General features: G+C 39.3%; 1 non-coding gene across 1 annotated transcript; it reads left to right on the top strand.

Annotated features, from left to right (window-relative positions):
• Positions 1 to 17,153: 17,153 nt before the first annotated feature.
• On the top strand, positions 17,154 to 17,227 carry trnaa-agc (transfer RNA alanine (anticodon AGC)). The gene has a single exon. It is a non-coding gene; the product is annotated as a tRNA-Ala (tRNA).
• The last annotated feature ends 1,434 nt before the right edge of the window (positions 17,228 to 18,661 follow it).

The raw sequence follows: 18,661 nt of genomic DNA, 5'->3' as shown, positions 1-18,661 counted from the left end.
AAATTGTCATCTTATGTATCTAGACGCTTTTCAACCGCTGGTTTTGGAACTTTGTTGTGCTTCCTGAATCATTTTCAGTGTTATAAACTGGGTGTAGAGGGAGCGATCAGTGTAGAACAGTTGATAGGTTGGAGCTGTTCAGACTACTCTCGTTATTTCTCAAATGCTCATATCATTTTTCTTTCACGCTACGACGCGAGTGTGTACATGTGTTTGGTTTTCGTTTCACTGATTCTCATTGAAGATTTGGGAATTAACGACGGAAGAATCAGTTGCCTCGGAAAGCAGAAGCTTTGGTTCACAACGATCTTGAAGACACGCCCATGTAGTGCAGCGTGTGATATTTGTACTATAAAAGACCAAGTGCTCAAAGTGACGTCTGCGTTTACCGTTTAAACTTTTCATCTCGGGCGCACTTTTAGAAAGCAAAGATAGAGCAGTTGTGTTGAATCACACTATGACAGTCGTCAGCAGAGTGGCGCAGCGGGAGCGTGCTGGGCCCATAACCCAGAGGTCGATAGATCGAAACCATCCTCTGCTATACACACCGTCAGTTTAATGATGATTTTTGATTTTTTTGTCTCTCGTGTGTGTGCAAGCTTCACACTTACTGTATTCGTTAATCTTTACCAATAGCAGATGCCCCAATGTATCTTTGGTTGTTCTGAGATCCTTGATAGTTTCCTCAAATCCTTCAAATGAACATCCATATCAAATCAATTATGTTTATATTTATTACAATTAAGGTACATATACAAAATATCAACGCACATTTGTATAATGCTCATTTAATGATTGTCAAGGATTGTCAAGTTCTCCAACAAATCTGTGATCTAATTTTAAAATATTTTTGCTAAGGATACAACGGGTGTATAAATGAATTCTCCTGACAGCCAGTTGAAGATAAAATTTGACACGTGAAAATGGTTCTCTTGAACATTGACTTAGGTACTTAATTGTTTACATGTAGTTCCACACGAGTAAAATGCACATTTCCTGCAAAGATCAAGAGGGTTTACAAAGAAATCCCATCAAGTTTAAGAAGAGATTATGGTTATAGCAGAACAATTTGAAGCACATCCCTGAGTGGGTTTGAACCACCAGCCCTTTGTTTAATAGCTGCACAGAAACACACTCCCGTTGTTTTTTGACATTCACACGTTTGTAGCTAAAATAAAATACTGACATTTTCCTGCCAGCCAGCAGTATTTCTCCTGCACTGACCATGAATAACCAATAACTTTATTTCATCTTTCGCAGGCTGTAATCTACAGAAAAGGAAGTGAATACTTGTATTAAGCTAAATCAAGCCGAAGGAAATGCACTGCCGTTGTTTTTCTCCACTTTTCGTTAAAAGGAGAAAAATCACTGGCATTTTCCTGCGGTATTTCTTCGGTCCTGATAAGCAAGACTTGTATTTTATCTTTCATAAGTTGTTTGAATTTCTTGAAGTTCAGAAACAACTTGTTCCAGCAAAGAAATGAACACTTGCTTCAAAATAAATCAAGACGTATGTCTCACTCGCTGTGTGTGCTCTTATCTGTCCATCTCTCTCTCCTCTTCTCTCTGGCAGTCTGTGCAGAGTATCTGAAGGGGATGTAACACCCCTTGGCAAATAAGAAAAATTCTGAGGCAGAATAAAAAAAAAAACATTATTCTCTTCTCAGTCAGATTCACAGCTTAGACTCACACTCAGACAGAAGCTCAACTCCGTACTGCTCTCTATCCTAACAATCCAGAACCAGACGATATTCAGACAATCAGTGCTGCTACATGAACAATATCAGACAGAACAGCCTGGACTCATGTCACATTTCCCCCTTTTATCCTTCCTCCCAGCCCTCTTAGAGACATAAAAGAGCTCCTGGTTCTCCTCTCTGTGAACTGGGCTCAGGGGTCACTGATCTGTCAGCTGTGGGCTCTGTTCCAGGTCAGAAGCAAGAAGCTTCTATTAACCCTTTCCAGGACTTCCTTCCCTTCAGTATTACTTTCTTTACTGTATATCAGCCTCCAAACATGTTTTTTAAGTGTTTTATAACACAAGTGAGTGTGGAATTATATTAGTATTTATGTAATAAACAGCAGCATTGACACTCTGATCAGTATATTGATTGTTAGTAGCCAATGGGCCGATGGTCGTGACTACAATAGTGACCAGTTGACCAGTCTGTATCTCTGAGCAGTGCTCTGGTGATTCTACACCAGACCTGGGAATCAGCTGCTCTCACAAGTGTCTCACAGACAGTCTTATAAATGTGCAATTAGATGAAGTCTTGTAACAGTTATACAGTTAATTTAAATCATCAGACTACCTATACAGCTGAGAGCTGGGTGGAAATGAAACCAGGATACACATTTTAACCTCCAGGAACATGAGTCTGATCCTCCTAGGTTCTATACTCTGATGATTCGTGTAAAACCCTTAAAAGCACTTATTTCAGGGACTCGTGCTCGTTCTCTACTGCTCCACGTGGGTACGCTTTGTAACGCATTAATCTGTGAAGTAAACTTTTTTTTCTGTTTAATGAATTTCATTCCTCGGTTTGTCGCTCTCCTCCTCCAACTGTTATAAATTGCCTCTCTTCACAGCCCATTTTTTTGGGGGGGAGATGTTATATTTGTATGAAAAGCCCTCCGGGCTCCGGACAGGAGTCTCCTCCAGCAGAGACGCGCTCTTTTTTTAATTAAACGTATGGAATTTACAAATATAACTACAACCAGAGGAACAGAAACAGGTACAAGAGAAAAAAAACACAACAGAAAAAAACAGGTAATGGAGTAAATTATGTGATCAAATTGTATTTTTACATATATGTTTTCCTGGCTTTATTATTTCTCAATTATTTATAGAATTTAGTGTTTCAACATGCATGCATTTCCTGTTTAAAATAAAAATCAGCACTCACTTTTTTACAAAACGAAAAAGACGCTTTTCTTTTTGCAACATTTCGAGTACCTCTGGCATTCCTGAAAAAGACACACAAAAACAGCAGAGACGCACTATGCTCTGTCAGAATAAGTGCTGTGACGTCACAGAATCCAGCCAGAGAGCGGGGATCAGAGAGAGAAAGAGTGCGGGAGGCGCACGGAGCGCACGGAGAAGAGTTATTGATCACTTATCTATCGACAACCAATTATCTCAACTGAAGAACCGTAGAAAAATCGATTAACTTCACCAATTGGTGAGTACTGATTCTTTTCTTGATCCTGTTTAAATATCTAAAAAACAGTTAATAAATAATAATAATAATTGCTTACACTTATATAGCGCTTTCTGGACACTCCACTCAAAGCGCTTTACAGGTAATGGGATTCCCCTCCACCACCACCAATGTGCAGCATCCACCTGGATGATGCGACGGCAGCCATAGTGCGCCAGAACGCTCACCACACATCAGAGAGGAGAGCAGAGTAATGTAGCCAATTCATAGATAGATAGGGTTAATAATGTTCAATCTGAAAATAAACAATGATTATTCATATTATTATTTAGGTAACTGTATCCTAGAGCTAGAAAATTATATTTCAAGTTCATAAATGTATGTAAGTAACAGTTTAAATGCATTTTTCCAGTGTTTATAAATCATAAGAATGGTAACCAAGGCGACAGGCGCTCCGTCACTGCACGCGTTTAAGTGTCTCGCATTTGTCACAGAGAGCGGTGTGACGTCACGGGCAGCAACTAATACTAATATCAGTGTCTTCATGTTAATATTAGTGAGAGTACAACTGGTAGTTTTAATGCTAGTGTTCATGTGAGTATTAATGACAGTGGCACTACTGATTGTTTTAGTTTTAATGTTCATATTCATGTTAATATTAATTATAATTATTGTGTTACTGTTAGAGTATTAACACTAGTAGTAATGTTAGTTTTAGTAACAACATTACTGTTATTATTAGTAGTTTGTGTCAGTTTTAGTGATAGTGTTACTGTTGTAGTATTAGTAGTATTTATATTTGTTTTAGTTATTGTGTATCTGTGGATAAGTGTGTTTGTGGTATCTGTGCGTGTGTGGGTGCATGTCTGTGCATGTGTGGTGTCTATGCGTGTGTGGGCTGTTAGTGTGTGAGCGTGTGAGGTCTCTGAGTGTTTGGTGTCTATAAGTGTGTGTCTGTGAGTATGCGTAGTGTCTGTTTCTGTGAATGCATGCCTTTGAATGTGTGTGTATGGTGTGTGTCTGTGAGTGTGTGGTTTCTGTCAGTGGGTAGTTTTATATTTGTAAGTGTATGTGTTGGTATGTCTGTTAGTGTGTGTAGTGCCTGCGTCTATGTGAGTATTAATGATGATAGCATGTGTGAGTGTATATATGTGAGTGTGTAAGTGTCTGATTGTGTGTATAAATGTGTGATGTGTCTGTGAGTGTAAATGTGTGTGAGAGTGTAGGTGTACAGTATATCTATCAGTGTGTGTGAATGTGTGTGTAGGTGGGCTTGGGTTCCACTGGTGTGTCTGACAGAAGTGACCCATCAACAGGTGTTGAGTTCCAGAGCCGCTTGCAAATAAAAACACTTTCTAGAGTCCAGACCAACATCCAGAGAGCTGTGAGTTCTCTGTTTTTATCAGTATTAGTAATAATGTCAGAAGTAATTCCCACGCAAATGATTATTAACCAAGACAGACATCAGAAAATATCGCCTTTGCAGTGATGTCACACCTCTTCTTCATAAATTTTCTTTAATGACAGGACATTTCTGTGTCTGAGTGTCTGCTGCAAATAGCGCGACAAGCCATTTCTCTCCAATATTTTCTGGTGCAGTTATTTATCGCATACAAAATATTATTCTCATTAAGAATATTTTACCTGCAAAGTTACAGTGAAAATGCTACGGCGAATGAACTTTTTATGAGTGAAAAACATTCAGAAGACTTAATGGCTCCAGGGGAGGCTTGAACTTATAACCTCAGCATGACTCCACTGTACACAGCTATATAAGTAACACAGACTGACTGATTGTACCACTAGACCTGTGTAAGGCAGGCTTTTACCCAGATTGTAAAACTGGCACAAATGCAGGGTGAAACATGGGGTTTTGGATGTGGATTCATCTCCACATGGGGGAAAGGGATAGTAAAATATCAAGGAAAATATAAGAGAAGAAAATAAAATATATGTGCTCACTTCAAAGTAGGAAGAGGTGGTTAGACAAGCAAAACAGCTTTGCAAATAATGTGAAGCGACATTGTTTTGTGTCTATCTGCTCACAAATTTCGCTTCATGTGCCTTAAGCTGTGCAATTTGTATGGTTGTTGGATGAGATTGGTTTCTTCAACAGCCCGGTCAATTGCCAGTGGAGAGCTTGCCATTAACACCTTCATGAAGACTCCTTTAATTGTCAAGGCACCTCCTTTGCATAGAATAGTAGCACCAACACTAAGAGAAAGGATGAGAAGTGTCTTTTATCAAGCTATTGCAGTGTTTGTTTGACTGAGGATCCTCTTGTGCTGAACTGGCTCCTGGAGAAGTGTAGTGCAGTAAAAGAGAAGGATTGTGTCACTCAAGACTGTCACAGAACAGAACAATACAATTACAATACTTTTATGAGAGTAAATATTACCGGTGAAACACAGTTTTTATAATGGTGAAAACAGGAGCACCTTCTCTGCATTTTTGACTGAAATATTTAAACGACAAGAAATACTATCACTATGCAATTCATGAATGCAATTGAGCTCCTCTAAATGTTCTAGTCTGATGAAACAATGTATAGAATTAGGTGACAATATTGGAATTAATTCAAATGCACAAGATAAAGTTTCAGCAACAAAAATGTGCTCGAAAATATTTTACAAAAAAGAAACCTTACATTCACCTTAAACAACATTCACCCTCTACGTTAGCAGAGAACAGTAGGACAGATAGTTAGTGTCACTGGACACTGCGTCACAGAGGCCAATCTCTTCTCCCTCATTATGCAGGCTTACCCACTCATGATGAACTGTCCTCCAGTGATAGTCAGTTGCCATCACCGACTCAGATTTCAGACTCAGTTCATGTACATATTATACCTTAATTGTACCTGCCACTGCATTACAATAATTTGATCAAAACACCTGCTAGACAATTATCAAATATTTCCTTTTTTCTTTTAGCAGATAAAAAATAAGTATTTATTCCTTTCCTCTCCTACCAGTCTTTGCAAGCCACCCAGTTTTCTCTGAGCCAGTGTGAGGTATGAGGCAGTCAGGGCTAATGCAGCCGAGCACTCTAAAGAGCTGGATTAAAGGTCCAGACTCTTTGGGGACGTAAGTTGGAATCCCACTGCTGCCAAATATCTCCAACTATCTCTGTGTTAAGAAGCACTTAATTTTTTGTTGTTACATCCCTTTGATTTAAACCAATTTCATACCAATACATTTAAATAACCACACTGTTCTTACGGCATGGCTTTGTCTGGCAAAAAAATAACATGACATCTCCTTTAAAACACACATTTTCTACAGAGGGAAAAGGAGAACTCGTGCCATTCAACCTTATAGCGTGATGTCATTTTCTCACGCTAATTTTTAGATGCTTGTGATCGAATCTATGATCCTTATGAGTGCGCTCACCCTCCATAAAGGTACCACAGATATAATGTGCCACGTTTTTAGAGAATTGCTTTAAATACAGGTCAGAAGAAGGCGACAAAATGTCCGCTAGGCAGTTCAGCGATGTCAACTGTGTTCTCTGTTGTTTAGGTGTAGAGTGCCAGCCGTTACAACCAGGAACCACACAGTTTCAGGCATCAAAAAGACTTCCCCGAACCCTGATCCTGTCCTTACTCCGATGATGGCATTCAGACATTTCCTGCAACAAAGTGATGATATGGTCTTCAACAACACACGTGAAAAGCTTGTTCCCTACCCCTGCAGTCCTTCTCAAAGAAGGACCAAGTGTGCTCAGTGTTAAATGCACTGTTCATTATTAATAATAATAATAATAAACTTTACTTTATATAGCACCTTTAAAGGTGGCTTCTCAAAGCACTTTGCAGAATTAGAACAATACAATGAAAAAATACACAAGATAAGCAGGATGAGAATACACAGTTAAAGGAGACAGTACAGATGCAGCCATTCAAAGTGCGCGGTACAGACACCGCGGTACAGATACCGCAGGTATGATGACACGGGGTACCGCGGTGCGTGATTGGTTGACCGACAGGGGGACTCGTGGTCCGTTGGTCTGTCGTAGAAAGACTTACTGTAAACGTCTTTACTGTGCCCGTTGTAGATATTGAATTTTACCACTGAAGGGAAATCTTAGTAGCTGAGCATAAAAAGAATAGGAGCATACTGTAATGCGTGTGAAGGCCTTAAACGATATTAATTTTGGAACGTAAACATACAGTATATAGCTGGTCTTGGTACTTTAAAGAAAAAAATACACACCAGTATTCCATTTCTCCTTAAACATTGTAAGCTTCGAAGTCTTTAACTAACGTGATACCGGAGTCAACAAGCATACTTTTAGAATTTGATTAAAAGGGAATATAATATGGAATCGCGTATCTAAAGAATTTAATAACGGTATGATTATATCCGTGTACTGCGGCAGAGCTGTGTAGGGCTGTTTCGCCTGCCTGATCATGTGAACTGTCTTGTAGCCTACTGGTCTAGGTGCGTGACTACCAACTGGCAGGTTGTGTGTTCAAATCCAGCTGGTGCTGGACTTTTCATTTTTATTTATTTATTTTTTAATCGCGTAACATAAACATATTACTGTATGCAAACTGGACTGTATACAGTATGTATATGTATATTTAATGTCTTAACTGTGCCCGTTTAATTGAATTAAAAAAAATTATTTAACACGAACATTAAGCTGTTTACATCTTCCGCCTGAGAACAGTCACCCGTTGCTACCCAACGCAGAATGGTGATTGGCTGACACTATCTGACACCCCTCTGATTGGAGAAAAAAGACGTGCTGGTTTGCTATACACACTGTGCCAGGAAGAGGATTTCTTTCTATTCAAAACGTGTATTTTAAAAGTTTAAGAAGTAAAAACCTTACAGCGTACACAGATTTCTAAACTGATCAGGATTGTTATCTTTGTCTTATGCATAATAATGTTCACCGCTCTGTCCAGCAAATTAATAATAAACTTTATTTTATATAGCGTTTTAAACGAATATGTAATTAGATTGCTCATAAACCTAATCACTTGCTTTTTCTTTTTATTTAGGCTCAGATTTCAACTATAGATCGTATTATTAATAACCATAATAACAACCAACCAACAAAAACAACCATATAAACATAATGGTGGTGCTGGACCTTCCAGTTTTATTTATTTTTTAATCGCGTAACATAAACATATTACCGTATGCAAACTGTACTGTATACAATATGTATATGTATATTTAATGTCTTAACTGTGCCCGTTTAAGTATTGAATATTCATATCTAATTTTACCACTGAAGGGAAATCTTAACATAAACATACGGTATATGGCTGGTCTCGGTACTTTAAAGAAAAAAATACACACCGGTATTCCATTTCTCCCTAAACATTGTAAGCTTCGAAGTCTTTAACTAACGTGATACCGGAGTCAACAAGCATACTTTTAGAATTTGATTAAAAGGGAATATAATATGGAATCGCGTATCTCAAGAATTTAAAGACCAGACAATCGCAAACTCGTTTTCAATAAAATTATTTTATTCATTCAGCAGTTTGTGAGAGGGACATCCAGCAGGGAGAGACACACACACCGGTTTTCATTGACAAAATTGTTTTTTTTTCAATTCCTCTTGTCTAACAGGAATGTTTTGTTTGTGGACAGACTGTTAGACAAGAGGAAAAGACCGCCTCTTCCTACGAAGCATTTCGTTGATCCGATCACGAATTATTTTTCAGTCGTACGCAGCAAGGGTTGAGAATCTCCGATTCACCATCGTACTAATGGTTTCCCGGAGATTGCAAGGCAAGGCACTTTTGCCTCTGGACCCATCGAAATTTACAGACGTGGTCCACCCCCAGTAAATTTCAAAAGTCACAAGATTTCGAAACACGAGGGCGGCGTAGCGGTCGGCTCTTGCTTTCCCGTCTATGCCGATGCACTGCAAGTACAACCCCCCCTCCATCTCCTGGGTGATGGGTAGCAGTTGGACATCTGGGAGAATTATTCGTCCCACTGGCATCTGTGAATTCCGCTGTGCTTCCTGGGGGGAGATAGCCGGCGGGGACAGCATCAACAGATTCCTGCGCGGTGGTGAACTGAGAGGCCGGGATGGAGTGTCCTGAGGCGGTGTGTGCTCTGCGGGGGGCAGAGCTTCCGCCAGGCATTGCAGCCTGCGCGGCGGGGAGAGGCACTTTTCAGGAGACAGCTGCTCAACTGTTTGACTGCTGGAACTCTAGCCTCCCAATCCTCCCCAGTAATGCATCGTAATGCTCCCGCTGCTGCCGAAATGTCTCCATACAGGTGCTGCTTCTACAGGTTGGCACCCTGGCCAGTGGCCGAGAGCAGAGACCCACGGCCTGTGGCAAAATAACATAATTCATGTAAGAAATAAAGTCACACAGTAGTATTCATCAGTCGTGGAACAGAAGTCAAAATAAACTTTTCTTTTTTTCCGTCTTACCGCTTTCTTTTTTACTGTCCTGGTGGTAGATCGTTTCGCCCGTGCGGTGTTTTCTTGAAGAACAGGCTACGAAGAAATAATTATAATTGAATTTAAAATTCAAAACGGCAATAATACCTTGTAATATGCGCTGTAATCGCGTATTTCAGATGAAGTCTGCTGTATTTGCTTACCCTTCGCTCTTTGGAAGCTGGGGCGGCAGAAGCACCCCGTCTCTTCCCGTAAAACGCCTTGGTCTCCATACTGTACTATGGTCGCTGTAGTGCAGGTTTGCAGTTTTTTTTTTGTGATGGGAGCTCACCCAATCCCTTGGTGTCTTTTATGCGTCACACATACTGTATTTCAGCGCCATATATTTCATGGATATTATGGAATATAATGGATGGATATCTTAGTTATCTTTCTAGTTCACAGGTTTGCATGCATAATTTAATTTTGAAAGCCACTGAGACATCAGGTACTACTGTTGTATTTAAGAAAAAGAAACAAAACAAAAAACATACTAACAACTGTGCCATCCTACTCCTTAGTTAATACATTTTATTATTCATAAACAGTTAACATTGTTAGCAAAATATTTTGAATTATATTTAACCCTATTTTTTCTTTAGTTTTGTATTTAACTTATTATATGATAGTCAGACTTAATGTATATTAATGTATATTTGAACAATGAAAATATATTTTTACAAGATTTTACATTAAGCACTTAAAATTAATATGGTTAATAATAGTAAACTGTAACATGCTGTAACAAGATCGGTTAAACTGCGAAGAAAATCCTTTCAGAGAAAATGTTTCAGGTGTGAAGAACATAGATCTCCAATGCAGGGTGTTCCCACACACCCTGCCCCCACTACCATTAGAATATACACAAACATTTTAGCGTTTCATTCTGAGCAGAAGACCCTCACACCTGAAGAGTGCTGGCTGTGACGAATTAAACCGGTTTTACAGGTTTCAATCACAGACCATGTGACATGGGACTCAGTAAACTACAGTAACACCGTATTTGATAACGCTTTAAAAACGCTATAAAATAATGTGACTTGGCACAGAACAAGTCACATCAAGTCAATTTAAACACAAGCTGTCTTTAGCCCTCTAAGCTGGTTCATACAGAAATGTAGAGATCCAGGCTCAGAACACACAGCTTCATTAGCGAATACATATGCAGGACAACTAGAGAAGACGTTTTACAGAGGATGGATTTTTAGAAACATCCCATCAGACATCCCATCATATTCACAACGTGAAATCTAGAAAATAATATTAAGTAACCAAAATCCGCAATATGGAAACAGAACCTGTGTAATTGTTGATAGATGATGTACTCGTAACATATTTTCAAGACGAACTACAACATTTAAAAAATGACTTGTATGTACAGTACTTGATATCTCTAATCAATCCACGGGTCCCAGCACAAAACGAAAGTAAAACGCATACCGTTTCGCGCTTCTTATTAGTTGCTCAAAAGTAATTTGACCGTATGAAATGCATAATATAAACCTAGAAACATATACATGAGCAGTACTTAAGCACTGTAGTATCGGTGTTAAGACATACCTCTCAAATACTGTAAATCAATTTAAAAATATCTCAAGACCGATTCTGGTCGTAATGAAACCATGCAAGGGAGTTTTTATGTCCGTTGCAGTTCTTTTGCAACATGAATATATTTATATCGTTATTAATTTCTTGAGATACGCGATTCCATATTATATTCCCTTTTAATCAAATTCTAAAAGTATGCTTGTTGACTCCGGTATCACGTTAGTTAAAGACTTCGAAGCTTACAATGTTTAGGGAGAAATGGAATACCGGTGTGTATTTTTTTCTTTAAAGTACCGAGACCAGCCATATACCGTATGTTTATGTTAAGATTTCCCTTCAGTGGTAAAATTAGATATGAATATTCAATACTTAAACGGGCACAGTTAAGACATTAAATATACATATACATATTGTATACAGTACAGTTTGCATACGGTAATATGTTTATGTTACGCGATTAAAAAATAAATAAATAAAAATGAAAAGTCCATCACCAGCTGGATTCGAACACACAACCTGCTAGTTGGTAGTCATGCACCTAGACCAGTAGGCTACAAGACAGCTCGCATGATCAAGCAGGCGAAACAGCCCTACACAGCCCTGCCGCAGTACACAGATATAATCATACCGTTATTAAATTCTTTAGATACGCGATTCCATATTATATTCCCTTTTAATCAAATTCTAAAAGTATGCTTGTTGACTCCGGTATCACGTTAGTTAAAGACTTCGAAGCTTACAATGTTTAGGGAGAAATGGAATACCGGTGTGTATTTTTCCTTGTGATATTTTAAGCTCTAGTTGAATGATAGGTGTCGCATTTTAAATCATTTTCGTAGTTAGAAATTATGAAACGCCCTGTTAAAAGCAAGGAAGTTTTTATGCCCGTTGAAGTAAAACAAAATGCCTGACAAAGTATGGCTTGGACAGATTCCAAGTGCTTGTACAAATGTGCTAAAGAAATTATACTTTGAGTATACAGCTTGTCCAAAGCCATCCATTATTAATACTATTAGTAATATCTTCAGTAAAGGCTTTGATGCATAAATATTTCTGATAAAGGTAGGTTGTGTACTTTTGTCCAACTGAGCAATCTTGCTTTCATAAAATATACCAACATTTTAATGACTGATGATTAACATGCTGTAATACACAGTTCAAAATTAAACGCTCAAATGCTGTACATGAGAGGTTAAGCTCCCCCTGGCGGTTTTACAAGGCGACGCCGGATAGTTAGTCACGTGACACACGTGAAATGCGTGAAACGCGTGATACCGTGACACGCCCACCGGGGTATGCCGCGAAATACCTCACCCATTTTGAATGGCTGCATCTGTAGATTGTGGTACTAAATACAGTAGGAGCAAAGGGGTAAAGAATAGTTAATTAAAGGCTCTTCTAAAGAAGGAGGCTCTGAGTCTGGATTTGAAGGAGTTTAGACAAGGTGACTCTCTGATATCCTTGGGGATAGAGATCCAGAGGTTGGGGGAATAACCGGAGAAGGCCCTGTCACCCGTAGAGTGTAGACGGGCTTGGGGGACAGATAGGAGACCAGAATTAGAAGAGCCAGGGTTGCGATTAGGGGAGTAGGGCAATAAGAGCTCAGACAGGTACTGAGGTGCCAAGCCATGGAGAGGCTCATAGGTGAGCATGAGGATTTTAAAGTCGACATGAAACTTGACAGGGAACCAGTGCAAGGACTACAGGATAGGAATAATGCGATCACCGACCTTGTCCAGTGCTAATTTCTCCCTTGTGGCCGCTTGTTCATTTTCGACTGTCGACTCAGAAGAAGTCCTTTATTTGACTTGATCAACACCAATCCCTAGAGGATTTCGAAAGCTGAATCAAAATAACATGTGACTCTGGGTGGACTCCAACCCACAACCTTTGAATGACTTAATTCTATTAACATCTAGAAGTCCAACACGCCCTCCATTGTGCCACAGAGCAAACACTTGTGCTAAAACATAAAACACCTGCAGAAAGCTGTAACACATGCATATCCTTTCATCCTTAAATTGAGCTCCATAAATATTGGCAGTGATTGGCCTGCTGTTTATGAATAGATACCACTGCGATTCACACCCAGGATCTTTTGTTTTTTAGTCAGGCACACTAACCAGCTAAGCCATGGCACCAAACATGCAAAATGTTATCTACAGCTTCAAACATCTGTGAGAAACAGGCAGCTTTGCAGTGTTACACCTGCTGGCTCAAAAGGTTAACCTTTTCAAAGATGAAGATCGGGAGAGGATTTCTTTGTCAATTCAATCAAACGTTTCAGAAATGCGGAAAGATTGGTGTGATTCATGCCCAGCGTGGGTTCTCGTTTGCTTACAAATAGAATTAATTTCTTTCTCCAATCTACTCAACTTCAATTTTTGCTAATCTTTTGTTTAATTGCTTCCTAATGTATACTTTGCTGATTACTGCACTGTTCAATTTACCAGTTGATTTTCATTTCTTGTTTTGTAAGACAAAGAGGCTGTTCAAAACGTTACCTCACACTTCAGCCGCAGAGGCGCAGAGAGAGATACTACGACAGGTAACACCCCATGAGAAATATCATGAGCATCTGTAAAACCTCTCTACCTGCCCACTCCCCACACCGACGTGTGTGAGGAGGGTTTTAAAGGGACATTTTGAAGTGTAGAAACATTTTATCGTTCCGTAATTTTCTGTGCAGTTTGTTCCCCTTCAACTCTGCCCAACAACAGAGGTAATGTTTAATACGACAAGAGTAAAGGCACACTGCACATCTGCAAAAGACCACATCCGAGTTTAGTTACAGCAACATCAGAGATTGGAAGGTACAGTAGGTAGTTTCAGATCACTTTTTTATTCAAGTTTTAAGCAACCCTGAATACCTTCTTAAGAAAAATGTGAGAATCCCAGCTAAATCCAGTACGATAGCTGCACTGATCTACAGTATAAAGTTAGAAAACTGTTTGTGCGTTAAAAGAAGACACACCGCCCAGAGCTTTTCTAAAACAGGAATTACACATTTTGGAATGCGCCCTCCTTTATAAATTAAATAAAAGGTCTGAAGTCTGCTCCAAAGAAGAACTATATTCAGAGCTGCCAAAGAAGTTGAGATTTCACCAAGTGACAGGAAATATCTCATAAAACGAAGGTACAGTCATTTCCATGTTGGACAAGAGCTAAAGCCCAGTGTTCTTTAATTGAGTAATGTGAGGAAGGCATGTGCTGCAGAAGGTAGTGTGGCTGAGCGGTCTAAGGTGTTGGGTTTTAGGCTACAGTCTTTTTGGAGTCATGGGTTCAAATTCCGCTGCTGCCAGTTTCTTCTATGTTAAGACCTTGCTTCCGATGAGAATATGATCAGTTAAGAATTTATTCGACAGTCTGTCGAGAGATTGGGATATCTTTCAAGATAGTCTTTGTCAGCTCAACATCAAGGCAAAAAAAAGCTTTAATTTGTCTTCTCAACAGAAATGCTCATTGACCCTTTCAGCTTCATGCAGGGAACAACAGCTGCCGAGATAACTTTTCAGTCAGTGCGAATCGTAGTGTGCTGTCAATTCCATTTAATATTGCTTTTGGCTTGCATTCAGCTTTTTTCAGTGAAACTCGAATGCTCTGCTTTTTCACACCGAATTGTCAGCAGGAGTACAGTTTATGAAATCTTTGCACACAGCGCTCCATCAGGAATACTTTATCAAGATTAGAAGAAATTGTGGGATTCTCTGCATGCGTTCACAACGCATACCTCAAACAACAGCACCATTCAATGGGAAATTGATTCTGCTTCTTGCTGTTGTTCCTGTGGTTGCGGTAGTTATAAAGTTGAACGCTCTTCCACCTTCTGCCATAGTATTCACAGGGTCGGCTTCATCAATTGGCTCACAAAGGTCAACTGTGATTCGGCTCCGGAAAAAATCAGCAGCAGTGTCGTTATTTTGTCAGTGGGTATGGCTGTCTTTTAAAACACAAGAAAAACACGAGTTTGTGGATTTCTCCAAATAGCAACAGCAAGTTTTAAACCTGCGATAAACATTCTTCCAGTTGAATAGTTTTCCTTCAAGGAAAAGGCAGCACAACAGGGAGAGTCAATATTTAAAGACTTCAGCATCTGTATTGGATTGCTTGTATGCAGACATCGCTCAGAATCCCTAATATTATTCTCCCGAATTCAGTTGTGCAGTGCTTTAGTGGTTTCAGAGTTTCTTTTATCGACACTGCTGTAGTAGAGAAGTGACATAATCACAAACGCAACCATTTGTGCTGGCTGTTTCACTATTAAGCTTTGTTAACTATCACATGATTTTAACTAATTTAACGTCATCTTCAGGAAGGCAAGAGAGCACTGCACACTGAGCTGAAAGCTGTGTGAGCTCCTAACTGGGTGTCCTGTGCTGTTACATGCGCTCTCATATAGCTTGCCACCTTTAAAGGTGCAATATAAAATAAAGTTATTTATTATAATTATTATATAAACTCAACCCCTGCCAATGATTCGGTGTGAAGAAGCAGAACATTCAAGTTTCACAGACAGAAGCAGCACGCAAGCACAACCAACATTAAAATGGAGGGCATTAAAACTGAGTTTCTTGAGAGACTGTGAAAAAGCAATTCATTCCCTTTCATATGAAGTCAGCTGAAAACAATAAAACTACATACAATACAAACAAGAGCACATATAAAATATCAATAACATCGGCAGGGGCACATGCTATAACACAATTACACTTTATGAAAATAATTACACAAGGTAAATAAAGATAAGGTCCGCACAGCTTGTTCTTACATTTCGAAAGAGTCCATAAATACCCCTTTACGTCTATTTTGAACTGTTCAAACGTAGGACTCTTCCCAGACCATTTCACTTTATCTCACATTCCTAAACGAGAATGCATCTCCTGTTTTAGAACTATTTTGGGCAGTATGGCTTATGCAACGCACCCACAGTATTCTAACCATGGACTGCAGATCTGTGCTGTAGTTCAGCTGAATTTGAGGGATCCAGCAAACGTACTGGGTTTGACTGGGATTCTGAAATTTCTCTTGCAAAGGTATTCGGGTTTGTTTGAACCTTTGATAAAAAAGTGATCTGATCTGAAACTACCCAGCTTCCAATCTCTGAGGTAGTTGTCACTAAACTCGGTCGTGATGTGGCACACATGTGCCATGTGCCTTTACTTTTGTAAAAAACTGGTATGGGGAAAAGTTTCTTAATATTTATTTTGATTAGCATGCAAGAAAATGTGATCATTACCTATGGAATTTCCCGCCAGCGTGGAGCTTGAATTCACAATCTTGAGATTGAGTGTTCAAGAGTCACAGAAGAGGTCGGCCTGGTCTTCAGTTTGCCAACCATAAGCTCCGGCAGTGCTCCTCTGTAAAGCAGATTGTTCGGATCGGTTATGTGGGACGGCACTTCGATATTAAGATCGTTTGCAGCACACGCATGGTTTCCCCCCTTCACGCAAAAAACATAGACGAAGGAAGCTCTCTTGTCTTGGGCTGCTGACTCCCGGATTTAAAGCGCTCTGGGTGCCAGCTAAGTCTCTAACAAGCACACTATAAAGACAGGAATTACACTTTGCTCACGTCACGCATGGAATGGCGAGGCTACTTGTTCCAATATTATCTAGTGTCACCTCATATGGTGCCGATTCCTGGTTTTCATTTAAGAAAGAGCACTGCAAACACCGTAAACAGTGCAAAACGTGTGATGAAAGAAGTCTTTTCCCCCCTTTTGTCTAAAGCAGAACACAGCGGAGTCATGCCGAGGGTTGTGAGATCAAGATTTCAGTGGAGCACTGTCGTCTACGTCTTTAGCTACATGAGTTGGACATCCTCTTGTACACGGAAAGCAGATTGAGATCCTCTGACATGAAAAGTGCCAGATAAAAGCCATTTCTCATCCTTTCTCTTAGTGGTGGAGCTATCGCATGTAAATGAGGCAACTTGCAAGGCGAGCAGGCTCGGTGCACACCGAACGCAGATGTCTCAGAGCAGTTGAGACGTGTCCAAGTGGCTGTCAAAGGACAGCACTTTGCTGGCGCCGTGGCTTAGTTGGCTAAAGCGCCTATCTAGCAAACAGGAGATCCTGGGTCCGATTCCCAGCGGTGCCTTTCCTCCTGTCTTACTGTACAGAATGTATCCTTACGGGCAAAACCCATGCCTTTTAATCCAGGTGAATGCAAGTGTTCGTTTCCTTTCTGGAACAACCTGTATTGAAAGAAATCTATACAGCTTGCGAAAGATGAAACACAAATCTTGCTTATCAGTGAAGAAGAGGTGCTCCCAGCAGGCCAGCTAATACCAGCAAAGTTTTTTTTTCACCCTGACCCAGAGAATGGAGAAAAGTGAGGCGCCTGTGGCTCTGCAGTGTAATCAGTTTGCGTGTTCGGCGGTTCCCAGTGGGCAAAAGACGTATAATATACGTCTATTAAACGCATACCTTAGACGTCTAAATGTGGTCTACAATTCGTCTAGAATGAAATTCTAATATATGTCTAAAGTTATACGTCAATTATACGTCTATGTTTAGACGTTCATTATACATAGATGGTTGGAGTTCTATTATAAGGATAAATTTAGAGGACTATTATACATATATGGTTGGAGTTCCGGATAACTTTAGAGGTATATTATACGGATAACTTTAGAGGACTATTATACGTATATGGTTAGAGGTCTATTATACGTATAACTTTAGACGTCTATTATATGTATATGGTTAGAGGTCTATTATACGGATAACTTTAGACGTCTATTATACGTATATGGTTAGAGGTCTATTATACGGATAACATTAGAGCTCTATTATACGTATATGGGTAGAGGTCTATTATACATCAAAGATAGATTTTATAGGTGTAGAAACAAGTAAACCAAGCCAATGATTAGGTTTAGAAATGTATTCTGAAAATACACATTCACACCTGAAACATACGTATTTCAAATTATACATTGTATACAATCAATCAACAATCAACATATGGGCAATAATCATAAAAAACACAACTAGTCTTAAACTTCAGCTACAAATTCTGGTAACATGGCAATATACAGTATAGTAATGACAAACACAAAACTAATTACATTAACACACTAACTCAAAACCACATTTTGATTCAAATATACATTTTAGAATGTACAACTTCTATATTTCCAAGAAAAAAAAATATTACAATGGAAGTTAAGACGATTTTTGTCCACTATTTGCAAACCCTGTCTAATTGTCCTAACAGTTAGAACCAAAAACCTATTATTTTCAGAGTCCAGATCTCCTGGCCCCCTGCCTTGCATATGCATTCTTCAAGTAACACATTGCGTGCTCCTTTATTTCTTTTTCTGTTGATGTAGGGTGGGACTTCAGCACCGCAGCTAGAAGAAAATTATATAATATTACTTCCCAAATAAATGATGATTAATATCTTCTTTAGTATAATCTAAAAAATGAACGGTTTACTAAGCTCAAAGCTGAAATAAATGTATAAAATTTGGCTTGCATCATAGCAGTTGAGCAATAAAGTCTGTCCTAATTAAAGAGTACCCAAAGT

Source organism: Lepisosteus platostomus, chromosome 5, assembly GCF_059453375.1.
Source record: "Lepisosteus platostomus isolate fLepPlt1 chromosome 5, fLepPlt1.hap1, whole genome shotgun sequence".
Taxonomy (NCBI): domain Eukaryota; kingdom Metazoa; phylum Chordata; class Actinopteri; order Semionotiformes; family Lepisosteidae; genus Lepisosteus; species Lepisosteus platostomus.
This window is presented reverse-complemented; position numbering and strand designations above follow the sequence as displayed.